General features: G+C 50.9%; 1 long non-coding RNA gene across 1 annotated transcript; it reads right to left on the bottom strand.

Moving 5' to 3' along the window:
* Nucleotides 1–563: 563 nt before the first annotated feature.
* On the bottom strand, nucleotides 564–7,382 carry LOC144097601 (uncharacterized). The gene is made up of 3 exons (XR_013307082.1): nucleotides 7,260–7,382; nucleotides 2,971–3,061; nucleotides 564–591 (listed from the first exon to the last, which is right to left on the bottom strand). It is a non-coding gene; the product is annotated as an uncharacterized LOC144097601 (long non-coding RNA).
* Nucleotides 7,383–25,132: the final 17,750 nt, after the last annotated feature.

Raw genomic sequence — 25,132 nt, 5'->3', positions numbered from 1 at the left:
TGATGGATTGCAATTACCTAATTAATTAAACTTCGACGACACAATAGCCATGGACGCCGACATAGCACTTGGTCGTGATAAGTAAAATAAACAAACAATACAAATAAGGAAAAATAAAAATGAAAAAGAAAATAACAAAATCAAACATAACAAATATAAATAGATCGGGCACTGGCGTCGTGGAAAAAAATCCCCGTTCTATTAAGTTCCATGCTTTCGCACTCCTCCGTGTAAGGAGACAAGTGCCCTGGTAATTTTTAGCTGGAAGCGATAAATATAGTGCCACCACTTCTGAAAGTTTGCCGTTCTTTACCCTCGACCGCCTCCGCGCTTATAACATCGGGGAAGCAGTGAGGGCTCGGCGGAGTGGTGCGCTCCCCATACGGATTGCAGTGTCCCCGGACGCGTGGTGGAATCGCTGTCGTACTCACCTCGGCGGAAAGCTGTTCCATATCCGCCGCCCCCGATTCGTGATGCATAGCCGTAGTTACGGTATCCGAGTCGGTCATCTCTGGAGCTTGCATTTCCAATTCACACGTCCGGGATGGTTGTTTTCCAATGCGTCCACCCCGCTGGCTTTCCGTTTTCGGTCTGCGCCAGAGCAAATGTGACGGCTTGTGTTTTCACAAAAAAGTTTTCTCGCGACAGGCATCCGCTGTGTTTGGAGCAGGAACTGTAAGAGTCAGACTCCAAAGTGTACCGTTCTTGTTCTATAACACAAGGAAAACTCCAGTTTTGTGGAGTCTTAGGGCAGGTGAGCTTGGCGAATGCTTCTTAAAAACGAATACTTGATCTTTTCTAGGTGTTCAAAGCTAGTCGCATCAGTGTGCGCAGGTCCGGCGACCGTTTAGTACACGGCAAAGCGATGCTCGGGAACTCTTCGCCCTCACTTCTCTTACCCATGCATCATTCATTTCCTCCCCCCCCCCGCGAGAAAAACGTGGTAACGCTGTTCGTTTCCCTCCCGGCCACCAGTTTCCTCTGATCCGCCCTGCGCGGGAGATAGCAGCTAGCGCTGTGCTTCGGAATTAAGAAGTTCACCCTCAAAGGCTGATGCGTCTCGTCTAACCTACGCCACTGGTCACCTGTCATGCTATTCAAAGGCAAAAGTCTGTTGCGATAAAGTTTGCTCTATCTCTGCCTCCCGCGTGCGAGGCGAACAGGCGCGTGCTGCTTGCTCACACATTTCATGACAGAGCGTGCACTGGTCATTTATATGCCCGTACATAGGCAGGTATAGGCTGACAATGAGCTGAAGGTGGGGCGGAGGCCGGTAAAAGCGGGCATGAGCAATCTGTTACTGCTTGAATAGAAGGACCGCTACGGGTTCTTACCTTCAATGACTTTTTTAGTCACACAGCTCAGTCGGATACAACTCAAGAGAGAAGTGGCTTTTCCCTTTCAAAGGACCCCTTCCAGCAGTCAGTTGTTTTTGAGGCGGTGGTAGAAATGGACGCATCAGGCGTTGATGGTGGAGTCTAGTGTTGTAGGCTGTGAACATTGCTTGGATTCGCGAATGGTTGGGAGAGATCGGATTAAGGCCCGCTCAGTTTGTGAAATCTCGACCTAGGCCATCCACGACCTCATTTACTTCCAAGCCTGAGTATGCGGGGGTCCAAGTTATTTGATATTTGATGGATGTATTTGACTCGGGGTTGTACGTGAATAGCGGGAGCAATGTATTCTGCCTGCAAAGAGGAACTGACAAGCCGCTTGTGAGTCGGCCACGATGTGGTACGATCGGCCGGTAGCATTACCGTACTGTATGGCCAGGGCTATCGCAGTCACTTATGCCTCTAGTATGGTACAGTTCTGTATGAAAAGGGTGACGAGTTGTTGTTGGTAGTTGGATTTTACTACGGTAGCTACCGCTGTGTTCTCATGTGGAGAGCGAAATAGGGCTCCGTCTACGTCGACTGCCCTAACGCTCCTCCCTGTCGTTTCTTCATGTAATTCACTCTGGGATGTCCTTCGGCAATAATGGGAGTGGGTGGACATGTTCTTGGGTACTGGAGGTACTTCGTGTATGCAAACTCTGTTTGCCAAGAAAATGTTCATAGAGTCCAGTATACAACCAACATTTCCTTGGCGTTTCGATGGAGGCAAAACGCATAAAAGTACCCGTGTGCTGTGCGATCTCAGTCGATCGTAGTCCACGCTAGAGATCTCCAGGTGGTGCGGAGTTCCCCGTTTCGAACTCGACCTCGGCGGCTGGGTTTCGTTCGAGGCGAAACGTCAAGGCGCCCGTGTGCTGTGCGATATCAAAATCCCCAGGTGGTCGAAATTATTCCGGAGCCCTCCACTACGGCACCTGCTTCTTCCTTTCATCTTTCACCCCCTCCTTTATCCCTTCCCTTACCGCGCGGTTCAGGTCTCCGCCAATATCTGAGACAGATACTGCGCCATTTCCTTTCCCCAAAAAACAATTTTATTTTCATTCTGGAGCCCCAACTACGACATCTTTCCTTTCTTCTCTCAGTCCCTCCTTTATTCTTTTTTACGACGCCGTTCAGGTGTCCACCGAGATGTGACAGATACCATGCCGTTTCCTTTCCTCAAAAAAACAATTTTCATAATTATAGAAGCCTTATGTGATGCTATGAGGCGACATTGGATAACAATTTTGTGTGCTTTCTTAAACAGATTGTCAGGAAAAATGCTTACTGACGCTGTTACGAATGCTTGAAAACTGCACAGATAGAAATTGCCAACCTCTTCTGCAGTCCCATGCGAGTTCCTTAATGTGACTCAGAGATAGTTCACAGGATGTAGGGTGTCTCCTTGTACCGCTATGCTGCCTTTTGCAATGCTGATAGTTCAGCCGAGTTTCACCATGGGCTGCAGTTTGGCATTCGTTTTACCGCAGCTGCGCCGTAGCCTTCGCAACGACGCCGCCGCGTGCGCTAGCACCACTGCTGGCTTGGCGCATGCGCTCTCCGCAGCTGTTCACCGCATGACCGCGTGACTCACCGTGTGCTTGGCTAACAGGAACGCAGCGCTGTTCTAGTCAGTGCGAGCTTGGCCATGCATGAGAACGAAGTCGGGCCGTCTTCTCCGAGATCTGCGCGGGAGAAGGAGACTTTGGGTACCTGGCCCCGTTCAGACGGTGGACACCTCATTGCGCTTTAAACTACGTAGCGGTAGTGACAGAGGTGCGCTGCACGCGTTGACGTTGACAACGCTGTGGCAGAAATGCGACAATTAAGCTATAACACGTCGGTGTTCATTGTGCTCATTGCCGTTCACAATGTTCTAGACTCCAAGTAGTAGTGGTTTATTGAAATAATAATAAAAAGGAAAGATAAAATTTTTGCTAGCCCCGGCATCTGCCATCGATACTGAAGTTCTTAGCTGCAGAAGCGGAAATAAGAGAGGATAGGGGAAGACTCCAATGATTTTAAAAGGAAGGACTCATAATTGGCTCCCTGGGTCAGTGGACGAATCGCGCTTTGAGGTACTTGGCGATGAGAGAGAGAGATGAGGGCTTCATGCATTAGCGCTGTCAACGTTCTGGTGGACACGCAGAACTTCAGCAACAGGCTGCAGCGTTCATTGAGTGGCCAATCTGTCGCGAGCAACCATTAACTGGTACCCGCCGCAGTGGTCCTGTGGGCAGGGCGCTCGGCTACTGATCACAAGTGCCCGGGGTCAAACACGACCAAGGCGGAAGCGTTTCTTTCGATGGAGGCGAAACGCTAAGGCGCCCGTGTGCTGTGTGATGTCAGTGCACCTTAAAGATCCCCAGGGGGTCCAAATTATTCTGGAGCCCTCCACTACGGCACCTCTTTCTTCCTTTCTTCTTTAATTTCCTCCTTTATCCCTTCCCTTACAACGCGGTTCAGGTGTCCGCCGAGATGCGAGACAGATACTGCGCCATTTCCTCTCCCTCCCTCATCCCAGCAAAAAACAATATTCAACTGCTTAGAATTTTCAACTGCAATTTTCAAAGCATAGACCACCCCCCAACACCTCAACCGAAAAGCTCCTAGCCTTAGGACTACACAGCACCTTCGAGTAATTGAGAGAGGCGCAACTAGTCTCCCAACTGCGCAGACTACAGCAGACCTTATCTGGCAGGGAGCTCCTGAAGAAACTAGGCTGCGCCGATCAACTTCACGAGATACAGAGGACCGAAACAATTCCGGACGAGTATCGCAACACGCTAAAAATAGCACCCATACTCAGGAACATGGATCCCAACCTAAACAAAGCACGCAGAGAGGCGAGGGCTGAATACCTACAAAAGACACTAGCACCCCAAGAAACGACGGTATACGTGAACACAGCCACATACGCCAGAGCAGCGGGACAGAGAAACAGCAATGCGGTAGCAACAGTGATTGATTCCAACCTACGCGAGATCACCGGCGCATCACTACAAGACTGTACGATAGTCGAGGCTGAAGAAGACGCCGTCGCTCTAGCGGCAGCGGAGGGCTATTGGTCGAAACGGTCTCTAACAATCATTACAGACTCACAAACGACGTGCCGCAACTACCTACGCGGCAGAATAGGGCACGGAGCGCTCCGCATACTCCGCCTCGGAGACAACGTAACACGACAACCAAACGAAGAACAAATTAGGCATACGATAGTATGGACGCCGGGAGACACGGGAGTAGCAGGGAACCAAGAGGCGGACAGGATAGCTCGAGGGTACACTTATTACCGAGCATCTAACATAGGCGACCTCGAGGGGGCCGAACCTGTTCCCCAAGACTATTCGGCGATACTAAATAACTACAAGGGCTGCAGAAAGCACTATCCACCACCACACAACTCCCTTAGCAGAGAGGAGTCTGTCGCGTGGAGGTAGCTACAAACGGGCTCGTACCCGAACCTAAACGTACTCAGCAAAATGTATCCCACACAATACAATGACAAATGCCCCTGGTGCCACGTAACACCCGCGCTGTATCACATAACGTGGGCGTGCCAGTAAATACACGTGGTACCCGTTATATCAAATCCGAGTGCAGAGCAATGGGAGGGAGTGCTCTCCAGGGATCGCCAGGTCCACCAAGAGGGTCTGATTCGGCGAGCACAAATGGCAGCAGCATCCAGTGGAGCCTTGGACTAAAGACAACCGACCGTTCTACAAGGAGATGGACGAAGCCATCTGAAGACCGTAGAAGACCAGCGAATCTAGAGCTCAATAAAGTTTTTCACTCACTTCAACTGCCACCTGCCAGGGCGGCAAGGGTGGGCGCGCTGCCTATCCAGTGTGTGGAATGTACTCAACAACACAGACACCAAGCCGCGTCTACTTGCCCGATGCACTACAGTTTTCGCTCTCCAACCGGGTTGAGGAGTAACTAAACCGCAGGTAACTTTTGAAGCGGAAAGCTTCAGTACGCTAGTCAACACCGCGCTTCGAGAGAGCCGGCGTATGTCTTTCTTTCACTCCCTCATTTATGCCTTCCTTTACGGCGTGGTTCGGGTGTCCACCGAGATATGTGAGACGGTTACTGTGCCATTTCCTTTCCTCAAAAACCGAACAAAACAAGTGAGCCGACAGCGTTCATAGAGTTCTTTGGCGTTGACAACTTTGCAAAGGCCGTTCATTTTCACGAAAGGAAAGGTGCACAACCGGCTCCGTGGGACAGTGGAGACCTCAATTTCGCTTTCATGTAGCACGTGGCGTTGGTGTCCAACTGCAAAAGCATGCTTTGGTTGCGTTCCGCAAACTGGATAGGCAGCGCGCCCTCCATGCCACCCTGGGAGGTTGCATGCAGTTAATGGTTGATCGCGAGAGATTGACCACCATATCAACGCTCCGGCCTAGCTATTGATGGAGTTCCGCATGTCAGCCACAACGCTGTAAGCGCTAATGCATTCAGGCCACATCTCTCTCTCACCGCCTCGACATGTATAAAAGCACAAATGAGGTGTCCGGATATCCAGGGACCCACTTATGCGCCCTTCCTTTGCTCAAAGACATCGCCGTCTGGAACATTGTCAACGCCGACGGCAATGAACACAGTGAGCGCCGACATCTTTCGTTCTGTATATCCTGGATTAGCTGAGCTAATCCACATTAATTTATTTCTGCGTTCCGCCTGCATCGAAAAGCGGCCGCCACGCCCGAGTCGAAACTCGGAACTCCGGCTCAGTAGCCGAGCGCCCTAGCCACCACAGCCGTCAGGCGCCAGGAAACACTTCGGAACGCTAACGAAACGCTTCCGCCGTGGTCAGTCGTTCTGGATAGCCACCGTCAAAAGCAACCGCGCGGCGGTGCAAGTATAGTTTGCGCTAATATCATCATCTTCATCATGATCTCACAGTTCGTCACATGCATTAAATGGCTGTGCTTGTGACATGCCTCACCTGGTGGCTGTGACAGGCCTCACCTGGTGTGCTTGACACGACCGAATAGAAAACGAACATGAAAATAAATGCAGGCGCCAAGACGGAGAAAACAAACATGAAAATAAATGCAGGCGCCAAGACGGAGAGGACTTCAGTTGAAGCGACGCAGGCGTCATAGGCCACCGTTGCTGCATCGCGAGTGCTTACTAATAGAGTAGCGCAACCTGTGCATAGAGGCTGGTAGTGACACTGCCCGCTGTGTATACGTGGCAACGAAACACGGCAAAGTACGCACACATTCCTGAATAAAAGTACGCACACATTCCTGAATAGGAGTGAAAGAATTGAAAAGAAGAAAGAGGTTCCGTAGTGGAGGTCTCCGGAAAAATTTCGACCACGTGGGGATCTTTAACATGCACTGAAATCGGACAAGTGCCCTTACTTGTACACTCGGACGATCATACGATACCCAGAGGGCGCTGCCCTACAGGCCCCAGTAAGGTAAAGCCCCTCAATAAACTAGCTTATAAACTAGTTTATTGAGCGGCTTTAGATAAGTAAGGCGCCTCGGTGTAGCGCACCGCTTGCATCGAGGCACCCTAGACCTGAGTAGGGTACAGCCGATTAGGGAGGTCCTTCAGCAACCTCTACAGCTCTGTCACGACGCGTACACCGACAGAGCGATGTGCGCCTCAAAAACGCATTTCTCAAAAAAAAACGAATGGTCTGCTAGGTTCCCGTGACGCTGCCTAGCAAGGTCTTTCGACTATGACGCGCTGCTCACGCGAAGGCAAAGAATTTACTATGCTGGATGGATGGATCGACTCCCTCCCGCGCTTGCATGCCTTCCCAGGCAGAAACGTGCCCCACTCTGTGCGTACATGGTGCAGCGCGTTCCTAAAAGCAGGACCAAAGCACCGAACACGTACGATACAAAAGCGGCCACTTACCAGCGAGCAACGCAACGAACCACATCCGCGACAGACGCTCCTCGATGCACGGCTACTGCAACATGTTCTGCGACGGTGTGGCCTCTCTTCTTTGTAGACAGCTACTGCAACGCGTACTGCAATACAGACTGCAGAAAGAAAAAAAACCAATGTGGCCTTGTTATATTGGTTTTTCAAGCTTTCGCTCTCTCCCAAGCATCTCTCGCGTGCCGGAAGCTACGAGCGAACAGCCAATACGGCTCACACACGAACGATGCACGTGACCACACGACACCGACTGATCCTATCAGACGACACTGCGCTGCGCGTTTCCGCCCCGCTCTCTCTCTGTTCAAGCAAAGAAAGAAGAAAGGAACCATCAGCAAAAAAAATGAAAATTGGTTTTTGTGGAAAGTAATTGGCGTAGTATCTGTCACATATATCGTTGGACGCCTGAACCGCGCCGTAAGGAAATGGATAAAGGAAGGAGTGAAAGAAGGTACCCTAGTGGAGGGCTCCGGAATAATTTCGACCACCTGGGGATCTTTAACGAGCACTGACATCGCACAGCACACAGGAGCTTAAGCGTTTCGCCTCCATCGCAACGCAGCCGCCGCGGTCGGGTGAACCATTAGAAGCAGCAGCAGCAGCCTGTCTATGCCCAATTTAGGACAAAGGCCTCTCCCTTATGACCCTGAAGGCCATTGGCTGAAAGGCGCTTTTATTAGTACTTGAACAACTGTCTGAAATTAACCCTGTGCTGTGCCATCCGCAGTCACTATCCCTTGCAAAATTTAATGCGCCCACAAATCTCTCCGGCGTTCCATGACCTCGGCAAGACCGCCTCTCATAGAGCTCCGTCTAATCTGCCCCAACAGGCTGGAAATTTTGCCCATCGCCCCAAAATATCTTCAAAATCGTTCCCGACAAGTTCCCAGCTTTCAACCAACGCCCATATTTCGATAATCGGAGCGTTTTCCCGCTCGGAGCGATCCTTTGAAAATACCAAGCGGCAGCCGCCGCGGCAAGCCTACCGCCGACGCGGCGTCCGCCACGCCACATCCTATGCAGGCGATGGAAGAAGCCGAAGACGGCGTTGCGCTGGTCACAATTCTGGCCTCACCACAAGCCTTGCCAGCTGTTTAAATTGAAAGCTTTACTTCTCTTCCGTAGCTTGCTCGGCGTGTGTTTCATATGACCTTGAACCGAGGAGAACCACGCCACGTCGGCGAGCCGGAGCTGTGCTGAAACCGATAAACAGCGGCAACTTCGAAAGCATAGGAAAGACGCATAAGACACTTGTCGCGCTACGTGGCGGTAGTGTAAAATGAGCGCCGCATGCGTTGGCACCACCGAAAGCGCTGTGGCAGAAACTGGGCACGGAAACTACAGGTCGTGGGCGTTCATTGTGTTCTTTGGCGTTGAGAACGTTCTAGACCGATGATTTTCAGGAAATGGAGTGGATCATAACTGTCTCCCTGGTTCAATGGAGGGAAAAAATCTAAATTGGTTTTCCGGGTTCGAACCCGACCGCGGTGTCTGCGTTTCGATGCAGGCGAAATGCTAAGGCGCCCGTGTGCTGTGCGATGTCAGTGCCCATTAAGGTCCCCAGGTGATCGAAATTATTCCGGAGCCCTCCACTACGGCACCTCTTTCTTCCTTTGTTCTTTCAATCCCTCCTCTATACCCTTCCTTACAACGCGGTTCAGGTGTCCGCCGAGTTTTGAGAAAGACCACTGCACCATTTATACCCCCCCACCAAAAAAAAAGAATTCAATTTTCAAGTGCCAGTCGTCAGGGCGGCAGGGTGGGTGCGCTGCCTATCCAGTGTGTGGAATGCATTCAACAACGCAGTCGTCAAGCCGCTTCTACTTGCCCGATGCACCACAGCTTTCGCTCTCTAACAAGGTTCAGGAGTAGTTAAACCGCAGGTAACTTTCTAAAGTGAAAAATTTACTACTCTCTTCCGTAGCTTGTTCGGATTGTTTTTCAGATGGGCTTCGACCGAGGAGGACCATGGGACGTCTCTGAGCCGCAGCTGCGCTTAAACCGATAAAGAGCGGAAGCTTCGAAAGCACAGAAAAGACGCATAAGACACCCCAGTCGCGCTACGTAGTAGTAGCGTCAAATGTGCGCCGCATGCGTTGGCATTAACAACGTTGTGGCAGAATCGCAGCAGTAAAGCTATAGGCCGTCGGCATTTATTGTGTTCATTGGCGTTAGCGTTGACCACGTTCTAGACTATGATTTTCAGCAAAGGAAGGGGATCATAACTGGCTCCCTGGGCCAGTCGACGAAAAAAATTGAAAATTGGTTTCCCGGGTTCGAATAGAACCACGGCGGCTGCGTTTCGATGGGTGCGAAACGCTTAGGCTCCCGTGTGCTGTGCGATGTCAGTGCCCGTTAGAGATACCCAGGTGGTCGAAATTATTCCGGAGCCCTCCACTACGGCACCTCTTGCTTCCTTTGTTCTTTAATTCCCTCCTTTATTCCATCCCTTACGGCGCGGTTCAGGTGTCCACCGAGGTGTGAGACAGATACTGTGCCATTTCCTTTTCCTAAAAACCAATTTTCAATTTTCCTTCTCCCATCCTGGTTGTCCTATTCGAAAACAGAAAATGCGTGGAAATGATGCGCTTAAACATTGTGTGCTCAGATTTGTGTTCAATCTGCCAATGCAGGTTTCCAGGTTTTAATGCGAAAGCTTTACTGGCTGCGAACTTTCGATTTCGCCCTGGCGACGCTCCGATAAGTCACATAACGTCACAACGCGCGCATCGCCGCGGTGCCGAAGCGGTCTGGCCGCACTCTGCGCGAAATAGTCTCGTGCTCCAAGTCTCCGCAGTGCGGTCAGAAAGCGCGGAAGCCGCCGAACGCGTCGGCGGCCATGCGCAGTTGGATTATAGAGTCTCTCGCTTTGGCCGACGTGACGTCGCCGTGCAGCGCGCGCGCGCCCGTTACGCCCTCGTATAAACGCGCCTTAACAGAGCCTGCGCTTAACCGCTAACCAACGTATTCGGTGGCGGCATCTATGGGAGCCAGTGAAACCCCCCGCGCACTCATTGAATAAAAAAAATACTTGTGCCGAGGCTGGGAATCGAACCAGGGCCTTTGGAGTTTTATGCGGAGACGCTACCACTCCACGACGACGGCTCAAGCTTTAACCATGAATAAAGGCGCATCCAGTTAATGCACTCTTTCGATGCAGAAGTCTGCGCGCTTTCGCTACGTATATCGCGGCCTAACAGAGCAAGGCCATCAATTTTTGATAGCAAATAGCATAAAATTGTTAGTTTGTTAGAGGCCGTGAATTTCAAGTTAAAGACTGGAATGAATCGCGGAATCCTGACACGGTTTTACAAATGTGTAGCTTCGCTTTGTCAGCAAGTTTAGCAACTTGTGCAGTATTTGCGTTGGCGGATTTGTTAATTTGGTAGATTTGTTTTCGTGTGGTTCCCACAGAGAAGCTGCTTTCGTTACGAAGTTTCAGACATGGGAAACCTGAATTTAAATGTTTTTAAACTTTTAAGCGACCGTAAACTTTAACAAAAAATAATACCACGAGAAAAACTGCCTGCTGAACCTTATCTGCTTTGGGACGTTAAACCGCATAAAACCTAGGACCAAACCATCTTCCGCTCTTCTACTCGTTTGGTCTCTGCTACCGCCGTACCTTATTCCACCGCTGCCTTTCTCGTTTGCTCTACCGGCTACGCCGAGATAGAGGCCGACGCGGAGGAAACCGTTCAGCCCATGAAAGGGCTCTGAAGCCCCGTTCTGAAAATCCGGTGACACGAAACTTCAGGAGTTGTCCTTACGTGCACTCTGCACAGAAAACTTAGCTGCGATGTAACTACTGCTGAACCTGGATAGAGAGCGAAAAGTGTGGTGCGTCGGGAAACTAAACGCGGCTTGGCGTCTGCAACGTGGAGTGCGTTCCGCGCACATGTCAGGCAGCGCGCCCTCCCTGCTACCCTGGCAGGTGGCAGTTAATGGTTGATCGCGAGGGTTGATGAACGCTGCGGCCTATTGCTGCTGTGCCGCGTATCTGCCATAACGTTGTAAATGCTAATGCATGCAGCCCACATATCTCTCTCGGTCTTTGTGATTACCGCCACGTACCTCAAAGCGCGGCTAAGGCGTCCACCGACCCAGGGAGCCAGTTAAGAGCACTTCCTTTTCTCAAAATCATCGGCGTCTAGAACGTTGTCAACGCCAACGCCAATGTACACAATGGACTCGGGCAGCTGTCGTTTTTTTTATCCTGCATTAGCTGAACTAATGCACCTTTTTAAGAGCTGTCTGTGTTCCAACCAAAAAATTGTCAGTGGCTTAACTTGGCTAACCCTGGAATTCAGCGAAAAGTTTCTGCACACATTGTTACTCATCACGCGGCTTCATATCACTCCATCGTTTTTTTCCTAGGGTCAATGGTCAACCCAATGGTCAGCCAATGTTAAAGGTCAACTAATTGTCATGGGCCAAGGTAAGAAGTGCAGGGTTGGACACCATAACCATACCACATGTGCTCATACACAACTATCCTTGGTTGGGCTGAAGGTCGTTCAAAGTTGCTTCGCTGCCTACCCGAAGTCTGCTTTACCTGGCGTAGCGAAACTTTTCTCTTCAAAAGCACCGACATGCTTTCCTTGGAACTTTTATATCCTAACATAATGCGAGATGGGACTAAGGACGAATGCTTTCGATAGGCGTCTCGCAAACGCGCTGCGCGACATCCCTTGGTAGGGTGCTTCGATGGAGCTTCCATTGGAAGGGTGGAGCTCCCAAAGAAAGCTATGTCCCGGCGTCCTTTCCACACACACGTGTCTAACTATTTCACACACAATTAAGCGCTCACTATAAACCTCCCGTAACACACACACAATCGTGGTTCCGTCATGCGGGGCGTCATCACTGCGTTGATTTCTTCGCGATAATAAGATAATAGCTGGCTGTTTCCATTGCGTAAGCTTCTCTAATTGTATTTTTGTTGCAGTTACTTGGCTATCGCTATTTAATCTTTTGAAACGGCTCCACCAAGCAAGTTGAAAAGAAATGGCCAGATGCTTTTGGAACTGGACGCTACTCGCACCAAGGGACGCCGTGCGAGAAAACAGTCCCAGATCGTTGAACTTGCACGACAGGCAGCGCTGTGCGGTCATGGCATTAATACCGTGTCCTTGATGACCAAAGAGTAAGAGAATGTAGGCCACTGTGGCAGAATATCGTCGAGGGCAGCTTACCGAGGTTTCAACTTGGGCGTTCCTCGGCGATATATTCACTTCTTGTCTTCGAATAAGTCCGTTCCCTTTTCACTGTATTTGCCAATCACTTGGGACTGCTGTCATTGCTACAAGTCACTTTCTTTTACATCACTAAAGCAGCAAAGATGAGTATTAAGAGAGTTTCCAAAATAAAGCACAAGTCGCGCGAACAGTCCAGACGTCGGAACGTGCAGGTCTCCCGAAAAGCAGACACCCGCGTCTCCTCGCTGTCAAATGTCCCTCTTGACTCCTTATCCCTTCCTTATAAGGCCTGCGTATGTCCCCCTCTCCACAGTCACGTGTCACGAGAGTGAGAACAAGAGAGAGATGGGCGGGGCGAGCGCAATGAACGCGAAATGGAAGGCTAGTGTCAACGCGAACAACTCGAAACGGAACGCCACTTCGGAATGCAGTTGCATGTCGCGGTTCACATTGTCAGTGCGTGTTATTTTGGGCTGTGTTTGTTTGTTTCTGAGCAGTACTGCACAGACGTTTGCGAGCGAGGTAGTTTACAATGCCTGGTTGCTGCTCTGCCCCAAACTGTCGCTCTGACCACGCCAATGAGCCCAGAGACGCGTGTGAAGATTCCCGCAGGAACCGGCTCAAAATACAGCGTGGGCAAAGGCTATGCCGCGGAAAGACTTCACACTAACAAAGTGCACTGTGGTAAGAAGGCATTCTTGTCTGCTTGCATGATGCTCGTGCTGCTATAATACCCATCAATTATGGAAAATAGCAGTTTTGAGCTGGAAACAGTTAATGAACGCAATTTATTCATATAATGTAAGATTTCGATATAACAAGCAATATATCCACAGACCACTGAGCGGCAATCCTGTATTTTGTTTTGTATTAGCGTTCTTGCTATCGTCAAAATTGTTCCCAATTTGTTTTCTATGGCAGTTTTAACTGCTCAGTGCGATCGGTAGAAATATGCGAAAAGAAAGATTTTTAGCTACGTATCAAAAGAATGAACCATTACCTCCAATATTTCAATAAGAGTATTTGACAATTTTTTTAATTTGAAAACTTTTTTACCCAGAATGTTCATGTCACCATTAGGTGAGTTGCGTACGAATGCCCATATCTAGCGTATAGTTAAGACAGCATAGCTACGAATAATCGGGTATCATTCAGCGCGTTTTGAGTGTGGAGAAAAAATTTTCTGTATTCTAAATTAGTTCCTTATAGAAAAAAAATTGCTTTGTGACCGGCGATGTCATTGCAGTTCCCGTAGTAAATAACTGGTTTAAGTGACCAGCCCCTGTCATATACCCGGCCGTGTTAGCTGCTTGCTGCGTTATTATATTGGTGTCAATCGCTGCTCCCTCTTACACAGCTTTGTTCGTGCTTACGTTGCAGCTTTGTGAGCACACATTACTAGGCAGGTAATCGAGGTGCCGCTCACGCTATATAATATAATTGGTTCTTTGGGGAAAGCAAATGGCGCAGTATCTGTCTCATATATCGTTGGACACCTGAACCGCGCCGCAAGGGAGGGGATAAAGGAGGGAGTGAAAGAAGAAAGGAAGAGGTTCCGTAGTGGAGGGCTCCGGAATAATTTCGACCACCTGGGGATTTTTAACGTGCACTGACATCGCACAGCACACGGGCGCCTTAGCGTTTTTCCTCCATAAAAACGCAGCCGCCGCTGAAGAAATTGAATCCCGGTGTGGTCCCAAGCGTCTTTCCGAATTGTCCAGCTTACCTGTCTTGTCAAGAAACGTTAGTTCGTGAGATCCCAGAAGAAAAGCGCACTCGACTTGAGGGCGAAGCTCTGCAGGCAGGCATACGCTTGCCGATTGAGTCTTAACACATCTGAAGAAGAGAATAATGTCATCAGCACATTCCGAGACCAATTATAAGCTGTTAGTGGAGTCACTGTGAGTTATCTCTGGACCATAGCGGTTGCTGAAAAACGCGTACTTTTTCTGCGCTTCAAAAACCAAGATGCCCCAGTCCCGCATTGTGCAGTGACAGTATCTTCAGACCTTTCTTTGAGAGTGTGCTTTGGGGAAATGAGTGTAGAAAAACAAGGAAGCCTTGTGCTTCTTCTTAAATCTCTGACTTGAGACGGATCGACCAAGTTTTAACCGTGCTAGAAGACTGCATCAGTGATGCTGAAAAGAACTAACTGCACCTTGAAGTTCTGCTGAAGCATGGAGTGGAACTTCAAGACCAACTATCATCCTGAGGAATCGTTAAATTTGTGAAGCAGGAACTTCAACATCCTCTTAAGGAAGACACCAACTTACCCAGTGGGTGCGCTTGTGTTCTGCAGGCTCGTGTTCACAATATCTCCTCAGGCTTACAGATTCATCAGCAGCTCAGTGAAGCTAAATCTCCCAAATCCCCCCACGATAACGCGCATATGTGCGTCTTACCGCGTAAGCCCATCCACAGAGAAGCAAGAGGCTTCTTTCCTTTCCTAAGCAAAAAGGTTTACATCAACACTAAATGACTAAGAGCGCTTCGTGACACTTAGGAAGGATGAGATCCACTTGCAAGCACCGTTAAAGTACGAGGCTGGATATGCAACAGTTGTGGGAGCTAACAAAGAAAACGCAGCAAAGACTGCATCGTGATACAAAGCTTGCTGTCTTACAATAAAGATCTCGTGCACACATTTTCAGTGGCACAGTTGGAAGCAATAAATTGGAGGACGCTAAAGCTTCGCCTTATAGAGTGGAACGAGACAGCGTGTTGCAGCACTGCCAGAGAGTCCACGGAACGCCATAGCCCGTTCGGCGCGACGCCTTGCCCATTAGACGAATCGCTCTGCTACGTACGGTGAAACGGACGCGCGGAGCGGAAAACCACAAAGAAGTGCTGCCAGGCGCCTTGCCGAATTTCGCGGGACTCAAGTTGCAGTCGTAGTTAATCGGCACCTCATCCTCGACAAACCCGATGCCACGAACGCCAGCATACCGAACGAACGGGCAGCAAGTCGGAAGCTTCGCGATAATAATAATTGGTTTTGGGGGAAAGGAAATGGCGCAGTATCTGTCTCATATATCGTTGGCGCCTGAACCGCGCTGTAAGGGAAGGGATAAAGGAGAGAGTGAAAGAAAAAGGAAGTGAGAGGTGCCGTAGTGGAGGGCTCCGGAATAATTTCGACCACCTGGGGATCTTTAACGTGCACTGACATCGCACAGCACACGGCCGCCCTAGCGTTTTTCCTCCATAAAAACGCAGCCGCCGCGGTCGGGTTCGAACCCGGGAACTCCGGATCAGTAGTCGAGCGCCCTAACACATTTGTCCAGATTAACAACGCTGTTGGTTACTTAGCAAAACCTGCGAACAACCAACATCGCGTGTTCTATGCTGCTGTTGTAGCTACAAAAAATTGCCACATCATCGGCATAAGCCAGTACTTTAATTTCACATGCTTCGAGTTCAAAAATACGAATAGAGCGGCTGTTTATTAATGTCCGGCAAATTGGCTCTAGGTACAGAGCGAAAAGTAGCGATGACAATGGGCAGCTTTGCCGCACAGAAGTTCTCGGTCAACAACCAACCATATTCGTGGTACAGCTATTGTAAGCCATTTTAATCCCTTTTAAAATAACTTCCCCAACAAAGACATGTTTGAGGATTTTAAAAAGAGTGTCATGACATACACAGTCAAAGGCCTTCCCAAAATCATTTCTGTAAATTCTGCAACATTGCGACTCGCCTAAAGTCAGCATCACAGCATTCCAGTATACCCTGAGTGACATGAACATTCGTGAAGATGGTCCGCCATTGAATTCCTCACGTCTGGTGGGGGGCAACCAAGCTGTCCATAACTGACTAAACGTTTGGCTAATACCTTCATAAAAATGTTATAATTGACATTGGTAAGCGTTATCGGCCGATAACCAGTAACTCGCTTAAGCTTAGCAGGATTACCAGTTTTCGGTGTAAGTACTGTATGCGCAGGAGAAAAAGACGGTAGTAAAATACCCATTCTAAATCACTCTTCCCAAACGCGTTGTAAAATGACAGCTGCAAAACGAAATTTTACAAGGCGTTCAAACGCGAATCCGCCACGACGGCTCAAGCGTTAACCGTCAATAAAGGCGCATCTAGCGCATGCACTCTTCCGATGCAGAAGTCTCCGCGCTTTCGCTACGTATATCCAGGGCTAACAGAGCTAGGCCATCAGCAATTTTAACGCGACAGCTTTAAGTGCACTGTGTCACAGAAAAGTCTATGTCGTCGGCACAGGCGTTGTTGGCCGTGAGGAAAAAAACTAATGTGGATGAGCTCAGCTAATCTAGGGTATGCAGAGCGAAAGGTGTCGGCATTCACTGTGTTCATTGGCGTTGGCGTCGACAATATTCTAGACGGCGATAGCTTTGAGCAAAAGAAGGGTGCATAATTGGCTCCCTGGATATGCGGACGCCTCATTCGTGCTTTGATATATGTTGCGGTGGTGAGAGGCGCGCGCGTTGTGACGTCATGTGCCTCCTCGGAGCACAGCCACGGCGACATCGGAAGTCCGCGGCCAGTAATAATAATAACAATAATAATAATAATAATAATAATAATAATAATAATAATAATAATAATAATAATAATAATAATAATAATATTAATAATAATAATAATAATAATAATAATAATAATAATAATAATAATATAATAATATTAATAATAATAATAATAATAATAATAATATGTTTGGGGGAAAGGCAATGGCGCAGTATCTCTCTCATATATCGTTGGATACCTGAACCACGCCGTACACGAAGGGATAAAGGAGGGAGTGAAAAAAATTTTGAAGAAAGAGGTGCCGTAATGGAGGGCTCCGCAATAATTTCGACCACCTGGGGATCTTTATCGTGCACTGACATCGCACAGCACACGGGCGCCTTAGCGTTTTTCCTCCATAAAAACGCAGCCACTGCGGTCGGGTTCGAACCCGGGAACTCCAGATCAGTAGCCGAGTGCGCTAACCACTGAGCCACCACAGTGGGTTAGGCGGCCAGTAAAGCTCTCGCTTTAAAGTGCCTCCTCCTCATCCTCCTAGCGATGTTCGCCACTGGCCCAACAGATAGCGCGCGACGGCGGCACCTCCCGCTCGGTTCGTTCGGGCGCAGTGGGGCCGTGTGGGCACGCAGGAATCACGCGGTGAGCGGCGAACAACGCAGCGCACATCCTAAGCGGGAGAACGGCGTTCGGAGGCCAGGCGAGCGGACGCGCTTCACATGCGCTCCGGAAGGTTTGTCCTTTAGGACCGTATTTACTCATCCTAGCCGTCTGAAACTAGTGTCATCAGCCTCCGCTTCTCATCAGCTACCTGCCGATACCAACCTTTCCGGATTTGGACCACTACATTAAGAGACAAGTCCATATCGTTTCATCACCTCGCTGCGTTGAGGCTAAGCCTCGCGGCGCAGCAGCCGCCGATACCGAACGCCGCTAGAGAAGCAGCTTCGCGCTCGGAGCACCGGCGCGTCGGTGCCTCGACGGCGGCATGGAACCCATTGTAGTAGAGGGAGAAGACATATCTCCCTCGGAACTTACCTCTACTAACGGCTGGCAATCAGCGCACGACAAGAGAAGCTGTAATCGCAAATCCCCTCCCACTGTTACTCCGAATCTGCCTCAAGCACCGGCCGCCGCAACTGTCTTCCCTACGTGGCCTCAACCTTCCGAGCGTGAATGGCGTTGTGATTCGCGATGCCATTGTGCAAGCAGCCCGCCTCGGACCTCAGGAGGCCAAGCCCAACACTGTAATCATGAACACCCTCCAATATCTCATCCTCATCAACACTCCCGACCTGCAGCGCAGACTCCGCTACCTCGACATCAAGTCCATACTGATCAAAGGGACCACCTACGACATATACACCTACCAAGCGGCACCGGAGGACTGCGCCCGCGGCGTGGTCCATGAGGTCCCTCTTGACCACTCATACGAAGACAAGAAGGACCGTCTCAGTCACGAGCGGAACCCTCCCATCCTTACCTTTAGATGCATGGGCTCGACAGAGTCCATCATCATCCTCTTATTCTCGCTTCTTATTCCTCTTATTCACCGACTATTCACGCTTGCCAAGCGACCCGCACACAAATGCCCCCTCCTTATTGGAAGGGGCTTCAACGCCCCGCACACGGCCTGGGGCAACACAGCCGACACCCCCAAGGGGCGCAGGGTATGGCTCGCAGCTCAGCAGGCCGGCTTCTCCCTTCTCACAGACCCCACCACCCCTACTCGCACCGGGAACAGCGTCTGCGCCGACACTACTCCTGACTTCACCTTCACCCACCATGTTCCTCACGCTACGTGGTGGAACACCCAGAAAATTTTGAGTAGGGATCACTACATTATCGAGATTCTCCTACAAGCACGTCCAACACGTAGACCCTCTCGTGATGTTACCATCACAAAGTGGGACTAGTTCAGCACCTCCCAAGCAGCCCGCACTCTACACATCATCTCAGAAATAGCCACTTGGTGCGACCAACTCCAGCGTGACGTCCGCGCCGTGAGTCGCCAACTCCCAGAGGACTGCCCTGCAAACGCGATGGATTCCCATCTCCTGCACCTATGGGAAGCAGAGGCGGGTATCGAACAGAGCTGGCGGCATCAGTGCTGGAGTAGAACACTCAGACGCCGACTGGCTCGGCTCAACAAGGAGATTGACAAGCATGCTGCAACTCTGTCTACGCAGGGCTAAACAGGGCACTGTGGTCTCCAATGCGCACCCAACAAATCTGAATTTGTGCACCTTAGGGCATCCCCTAAGGACACTACCCAAATACATCTCTCCTTAACAAGTGGCCCCATACACGAGGCCAAAGAGATTCGAATACTCGGGTTTTTTATCCATAACCAAAGAAGCGTAGACTCAACATTGCACAAACTCCGCAAAGTTGGAGACCAAGTAGGTCTTAAGGACTGTCGCGTCTCCAACAAGAGAGGGGGTTTGCGAAGCAGGGATGCCGTGCGGCTGGCCCATGCTTTCGTAATCAGCCGAATCCTCTATTCGGTCTCTTATCTACCCTTGCGGAAACACGACGAAGACAAAGTTGAGGTAATTCTCCGCAAAATGATGAAGAGGGCACATGACCTTCCTGTGTCCACCTCCAATGCAAGACTTCTTGCATTGGGAGTGGTGAACACTTTTCAGGAACTCAAGGAAGCCCATCTCACAAATAAATACACGAGGCTAGCCCAAACGAAGTCGAATCGGCACTTGCTAGCCCGCCTTCACATCCAACATGATTTTCACATTCAGGAGCGGGTCCGAGTGCCCGAACTCTGGAGACGTACGCGCCGTCAGAGTTCGACCCCTTCCCACTAAGATGGACAAGGAGGATCATAGTGGTCGTCGTCAGGCTAGGGCGGAAGCCTTAGCGCACCACTATGGCAACAAACATGGTGTCTTTTACGTAGATGTAGCTGGGCCTACCCACGGAGGGTGGTACACGGCCGCGGTCATACATCAAGAAATACAGGTGGATGGGCTTTCCTTTCGAGCCCCAGGCACAACACAAGCTGAAGAGGTTGCCATCGCCCTAGCTGCTTCTGATTCAAAATCCAAACACATAATAACAGACTCGCGTTCGGCATGTCGCAATTATGAGGCTGGCTGGATAACTCCACTAGCTGAACGAATACTAAGGAACTGCAGCCAGGATACCGATCCTACACCCCGCTGCCTGGTTTGGACTCCGGGCCATTAGGGCCTAGCAGGAAACGAAGCTGCAGACGCGGCGGCCCGAGCACTCATTCGCCGGGCATTCCCATTGGCTCCTGAGCACCTGGAACCTGAAGGTAGCTACTTACTCTCCTTCAAAGCTATCACATCCTATTATAAGGATAGGCATCGCCTCTACCCGGCCCCTCCAAAGAAACTGGAAAAAGCAAACGAACGCGTTCTACTCCGATTATTCACGAACACAATGCTGTGCCCGGCAGTACTAAAACACTTCGATCCCGCGTTCACTGGCAGGTGCAAACACTGTGGGGAGGTGGCTGACACCTACCACATGGTTTGGGCTTGCCAGCGCAACTCAGCTCTCTCCCCCCACCCTAACGCTACCAAAGAGGAATGGGAGGCGGCCCTGCTTGGCTGTTCGGACCTTCAGTCCCAAAAGGCTTTGGTTAAGAGGGCTAAGCTGGCGGCTTCGGCCAATGAGGTCCCGGAATAAGGACTCCACCTATTGCGGGGATCTTTAAAGAGCCTCACCTCTTTCATTAAATAAAGGCTTTTCACCACCACCACCCAACGACCTTCTCGACCAACCGATCACCGAGGCGGAAGTGAGGGCATAACTTCAACGTCTCAACGCGTCCTCAGCTCCTGGCCGACGGAGTGTACAATCCGCAACCTCGATTCTCCCTCCGTCAAAGCCCTAACCGACTACTTCAACGAATGCTGGCCACGCGGCGCCCTCCCACCTGAGTGAAAGGACGCCAAAGTAGTCTTTATTCCCAAATCCGGCAAACCATTCTCCCCGCTAACCTCCGCCCCATCTCTCTTACGTCGTGTGTGGGCAAGCTCATGGAGCGCATTCTCCAGGCCCGGCTCAGCCGGTATTTGGAGAACAACAACCGTATGCCTTCGTGCATGTTTGGTTTCCGCCCGGGCTTATCCACCCAGGACGTCTTTCTACAGCTCAAGCACCACATCCTTTACTCTCCCGCGGGCGACACCAAGGCTATCCTCGGCGTCGACCTAACAAAAGCTTTCGATAACGTTACCCATGCAGCCATCCTAGAAGGCCTCCACGCCCTAGCCTTAGGCCCGCGGATGTACAATTACGTCCGCAATTTCCTCTCCTAACGAACAGCCACACTCACCATGGGTGACCACCGGCTGTTCGGTGTCTCACTGGGAGCGCGGGGGAATCCCTCAGTGTGCTGTACTGTCTTCTATCCTCTTTATAATAGCCTTCTCCAACTCCCCCCTCCCCCCTCAACCGCAACTCGCCCAAATACCCGACATACATTTCAGCCTCTATGCTGACGACATCATTATCAGGGCTAATCGAGGCAGTGATGCCGACATGGAACACAACCTCCTGTCGGCCCTAAGCATCATCACTCATACGCTCGCGCGCGCGGACTAGCCTGCTCCCCTTCTAAATCAGAACTCTTCTACCGCCCCAGGCAGCACAACCCTGCCAACCGTCCTATCTCACTCACTCTAGGAAACCACCAAATTCCCCTGGTCTCCAAGATTCGCATCCTGGGCCTCGCCATTCACTTCCACGGCGCGCATGGCAACGCCATCGAAACTCTCCAGACGCAAGCCCAGCAAGCCACCCGTCTCATTCGGCGTGTGGCGAACCGGAGCGTGGGTCTGCGAGAGCGGAAATCTCCGCCTCACCCAAGCTTACATCACGAGCCGCACGGCGTACTCATTCCCCTACCTCCCCCTAAAGCAGATGGAGCGGGACCGCATCAACGCGCTCATCAGGAGCTGCACGAAGGTTGCCCTCCGTCTACCCCCCAGCACCTATACTACCCGGCTCCTCAACCTCGGTACCCACAACACGTTCGACGAGCTGGCAGAAACCACCCTAACAGCACAGCTGACTCGCCTGTCGAGTACCGCGGCAGGCCGCGCTCTACTCTGTCAGCTAGGCATCACCCCGATCACCCATCCTACCGAGGAGGTTCCCCGACCTCCAGACCTACGCTCCCATCTCACCATCCTTCCAAACCCTAAGAACATGCACTCCGAGCACGACGGAGAACGCAGGACAGCCCGCTCCAAAGCCCTGCACAAGCTCTACGGCAACAGTTCCGAGGTAGCCTACGTGGACGCGGCAGAGTACGCGTCGGGCTCCCGCATGGTTCTCGCCGTCGCTAATCCTCAGGCCCGACTAATCGCATCAGGATCCGTCACCACAGACTCATCGAAAATTTCAGAGGAAGCGGCCATTGCACTCCCTCTCACCTCCACCTCTGCCACCAAAATTATCTCCGACTCAAAATCCGCCCTATCCAATTTCGCCAAAGGCCTGATATTCTGCACCGCGGCTCGGCTTCTACGCTTCTGGCACTCCACCCACCCCATAACCCTTATCTGGACACACGCAGGTCCCCTGGGAAACGAGGAGGTCCACACCCTCGCCCGAGGTCTCACTTTTCGGGCCGGAGTTGGACCTCCTCCGCCATCCCAGGAGCGTCTGCTTACGTTCAAAGATATTCTTAACGACTACCGAGATACCCGGCGCGTTTACGTGCCGCTGGCTCCCTACCTAACCTTAACCCAGACCTCCCACTGGCGCCGACTCGAGACCCGAACTGCTCCCTACCCTATTCTCCTTCATGCCCGCTACCTCGATCAATTCCTTTCTTCTTTTAAGCACTGCGGGAAACCGGGAGATTTCTTTCATGTCCTCCTCACATGTCCTGCCTTCCCACACCCTCCATCCCCAACCACGGCAGAGTCATACTGGGAGACTCTCCTGGCCAGCTCCGCTGCTGCTCACCAGTGCCAGATAATTACCGATGCCCTGAAGCGGATAGCCCTCCAAGGGCTGTCCTTTGCCTTGTAAGGACAGCCCTCTAAGGGTTGCCTCGTGCCATGTTAGGGGGTTTGCCCCTATGTATTTGGCAATAAATGTTCCCACCACAACCACCACATACAAAGCGCGTTCACCACGAAACTTGCGGCTTGCTGCCCGTTCGTTCGGTGTGGAAGCTATGCTGGCGTTCGTGGTATCGGGTTTGTCGAGAACAATGTGCCAACGAACTACGACTGCAACTTGAGTCCCGCGTGTTTCGGCAAGGGGCCTGGCAGCGCTTCTACGTGGTTTGCCGCTTCGCGCGCCCGTTTCACTGTACATAGCAGAGCGATTTGTCTAACGGGCCAGGCGTCGCGCCGAGCGGGCGATGGCATTCCGTGGACCCCCTGGAAGTGCTGCAACACGCTGTCGTGTTCCACGCTTTCTCTTCATGCTCCCCTGCCTGAAACTCTAGACCACAGAAATCTCCACCCTGGATGCCATGATCCGAACAGCATTTAGGACAGCACTACACCTACCCCTAAATACCTCAACCGAAAAACTCCTCCATCTGGGCCTGCACAACACGATAGGTGAGCTTATCGAGGCCCACCGACAGACACAATACATACGTCTCGCGAGAACCACCACCGGCAGACACATCCTACACACCCTCGGCATCAGGATACCAGCCACGGATCCCACACAGCTCCCGGTCCCCCACCACATTTACCGCGAACTACTTATAAAACCTCTCCCTAAAAACATGCACCCCACCTACCACGAACCCCGCCGCAGAGCTCGCGCACGGGCGCTCCACAAAAACTATGGCATGGAACGGGATGCCGATTGGGTGGATGCCTCATGCACAGGCGAGAACGCGGTTGTAGCCATCACGAACCCCTCCCTACACCTTACCACTTGGGAGGCTTGGGAGACCCTACTGCGTTCCGAGGACCCGGCCAAGCAAGCGATCGCCACAGGCCGGGCTGCCAGCGTCATGTGCCTCCGAGACATGAACGTTTGAGTGCAGTGGGGCCGTGCGGGGGCCCAAGGAACTGTGCGTCCTGAACTCCCCTGTATGTAATAAAGTTTACACCACCACCTCTTAAAGACGAAGCTTAAACGTCCTCCATTTTTCTTCGCTCCCACCTTCCTCCCCACCCCATACGGCACGGTTCGGGTGTCCAGCGAGATCTGAGCGAATTAGTGCGCCATTTCCCTTCCTCAAAAAAACAACTTCTAAACTTTCGTTTTCTTGCAGCCAATGATGAAGGGCGGGAAATTCAAAAATTGTAGGGGACACAATCTCCACCTAACGCTATGACGCGAAAGTGTTGAGGATTTGATATAAATTATGCGGAAATGGACAATTCCTCTTTACACTGATAGATCCCTGGGAGCCCCCGCACTACTCCTGGCGAAGTGGTGCAACGGCTGCGCAGTGCGCCACAGGACGTGTTTTGGTGGTAAATAAACGAACAACTTCTCTGCACAGCACCGCAAGCTTTCTTTTCAAAGGCTGTGCATTCGCCGTCTCTGTAACGAGGCTAATATAACCCTGAGGCCGGTTTTGATAAGTGTAGGCTGGTCATGATGCAGGTCTTCGTTGCCTGTAACATTTGTACTGTAGTGTGTGAAAGCGTACCTGAATTTATACCTTTTTTTCTGACAACAAAAGCATAACAGGCACGTCTTTATGCATGTTATTTAACAAGACATTGGTTGACACTAGCAGCTAAGGCACATATCAGGCTCAAAAACTTTGATGTCACAGGAGGGTTGTTATTCAGTACAACTCCCCCCCCCATTTCAATTAAAAATGTGTGCTTTGACTCAACTTGTAAAGGCTGGTATCTTGGAATCTCACTTACTGTTTTGTAGCCTCAATGCCAGAAAATTCAAAAGAATAAACCAGCAGGCCAGACCTGCGCAGACAATGCAGTGGTGCTGCTGAGTTGCGGCACGAATGAAATCGCGGCTTTGATGGCTGCCTCTTCAGCCAATTTGCAATTTCTTTTAATAGAAACATCATGGACAGTGTGTTCATTTTGCAAATGTCAAGTTGCAAGTTTAGAGGAATGTGTGAGTGATGTGTGCCTGTGTTTTCCACAGGCATGTATGTCGTGTGCGACGTACATGCGACATACAGGGTGCTCGATGGCACCTCGTTTAAAG

Source organism: Amblyomma americanum, chromosome 1 (genome assembly GCF_052857255.1).
Source record: "Amblyomma americanum isolate KBUSLIRL-KWMA chromosome 1, ASM5285725v1, whole genome shotgun sequence".
In the NCBI taxonomy this organism is placed as follows: domain Eukaryota; kingdom Metazoa; phylum Arthropoda; class Arachnida; order Ixodida; family Ixodidae; genus Amblyomma; species Amblyomma americanum.
This window is presented reverse-complemented; position numbering and strand designations above follow the sequence as displayed.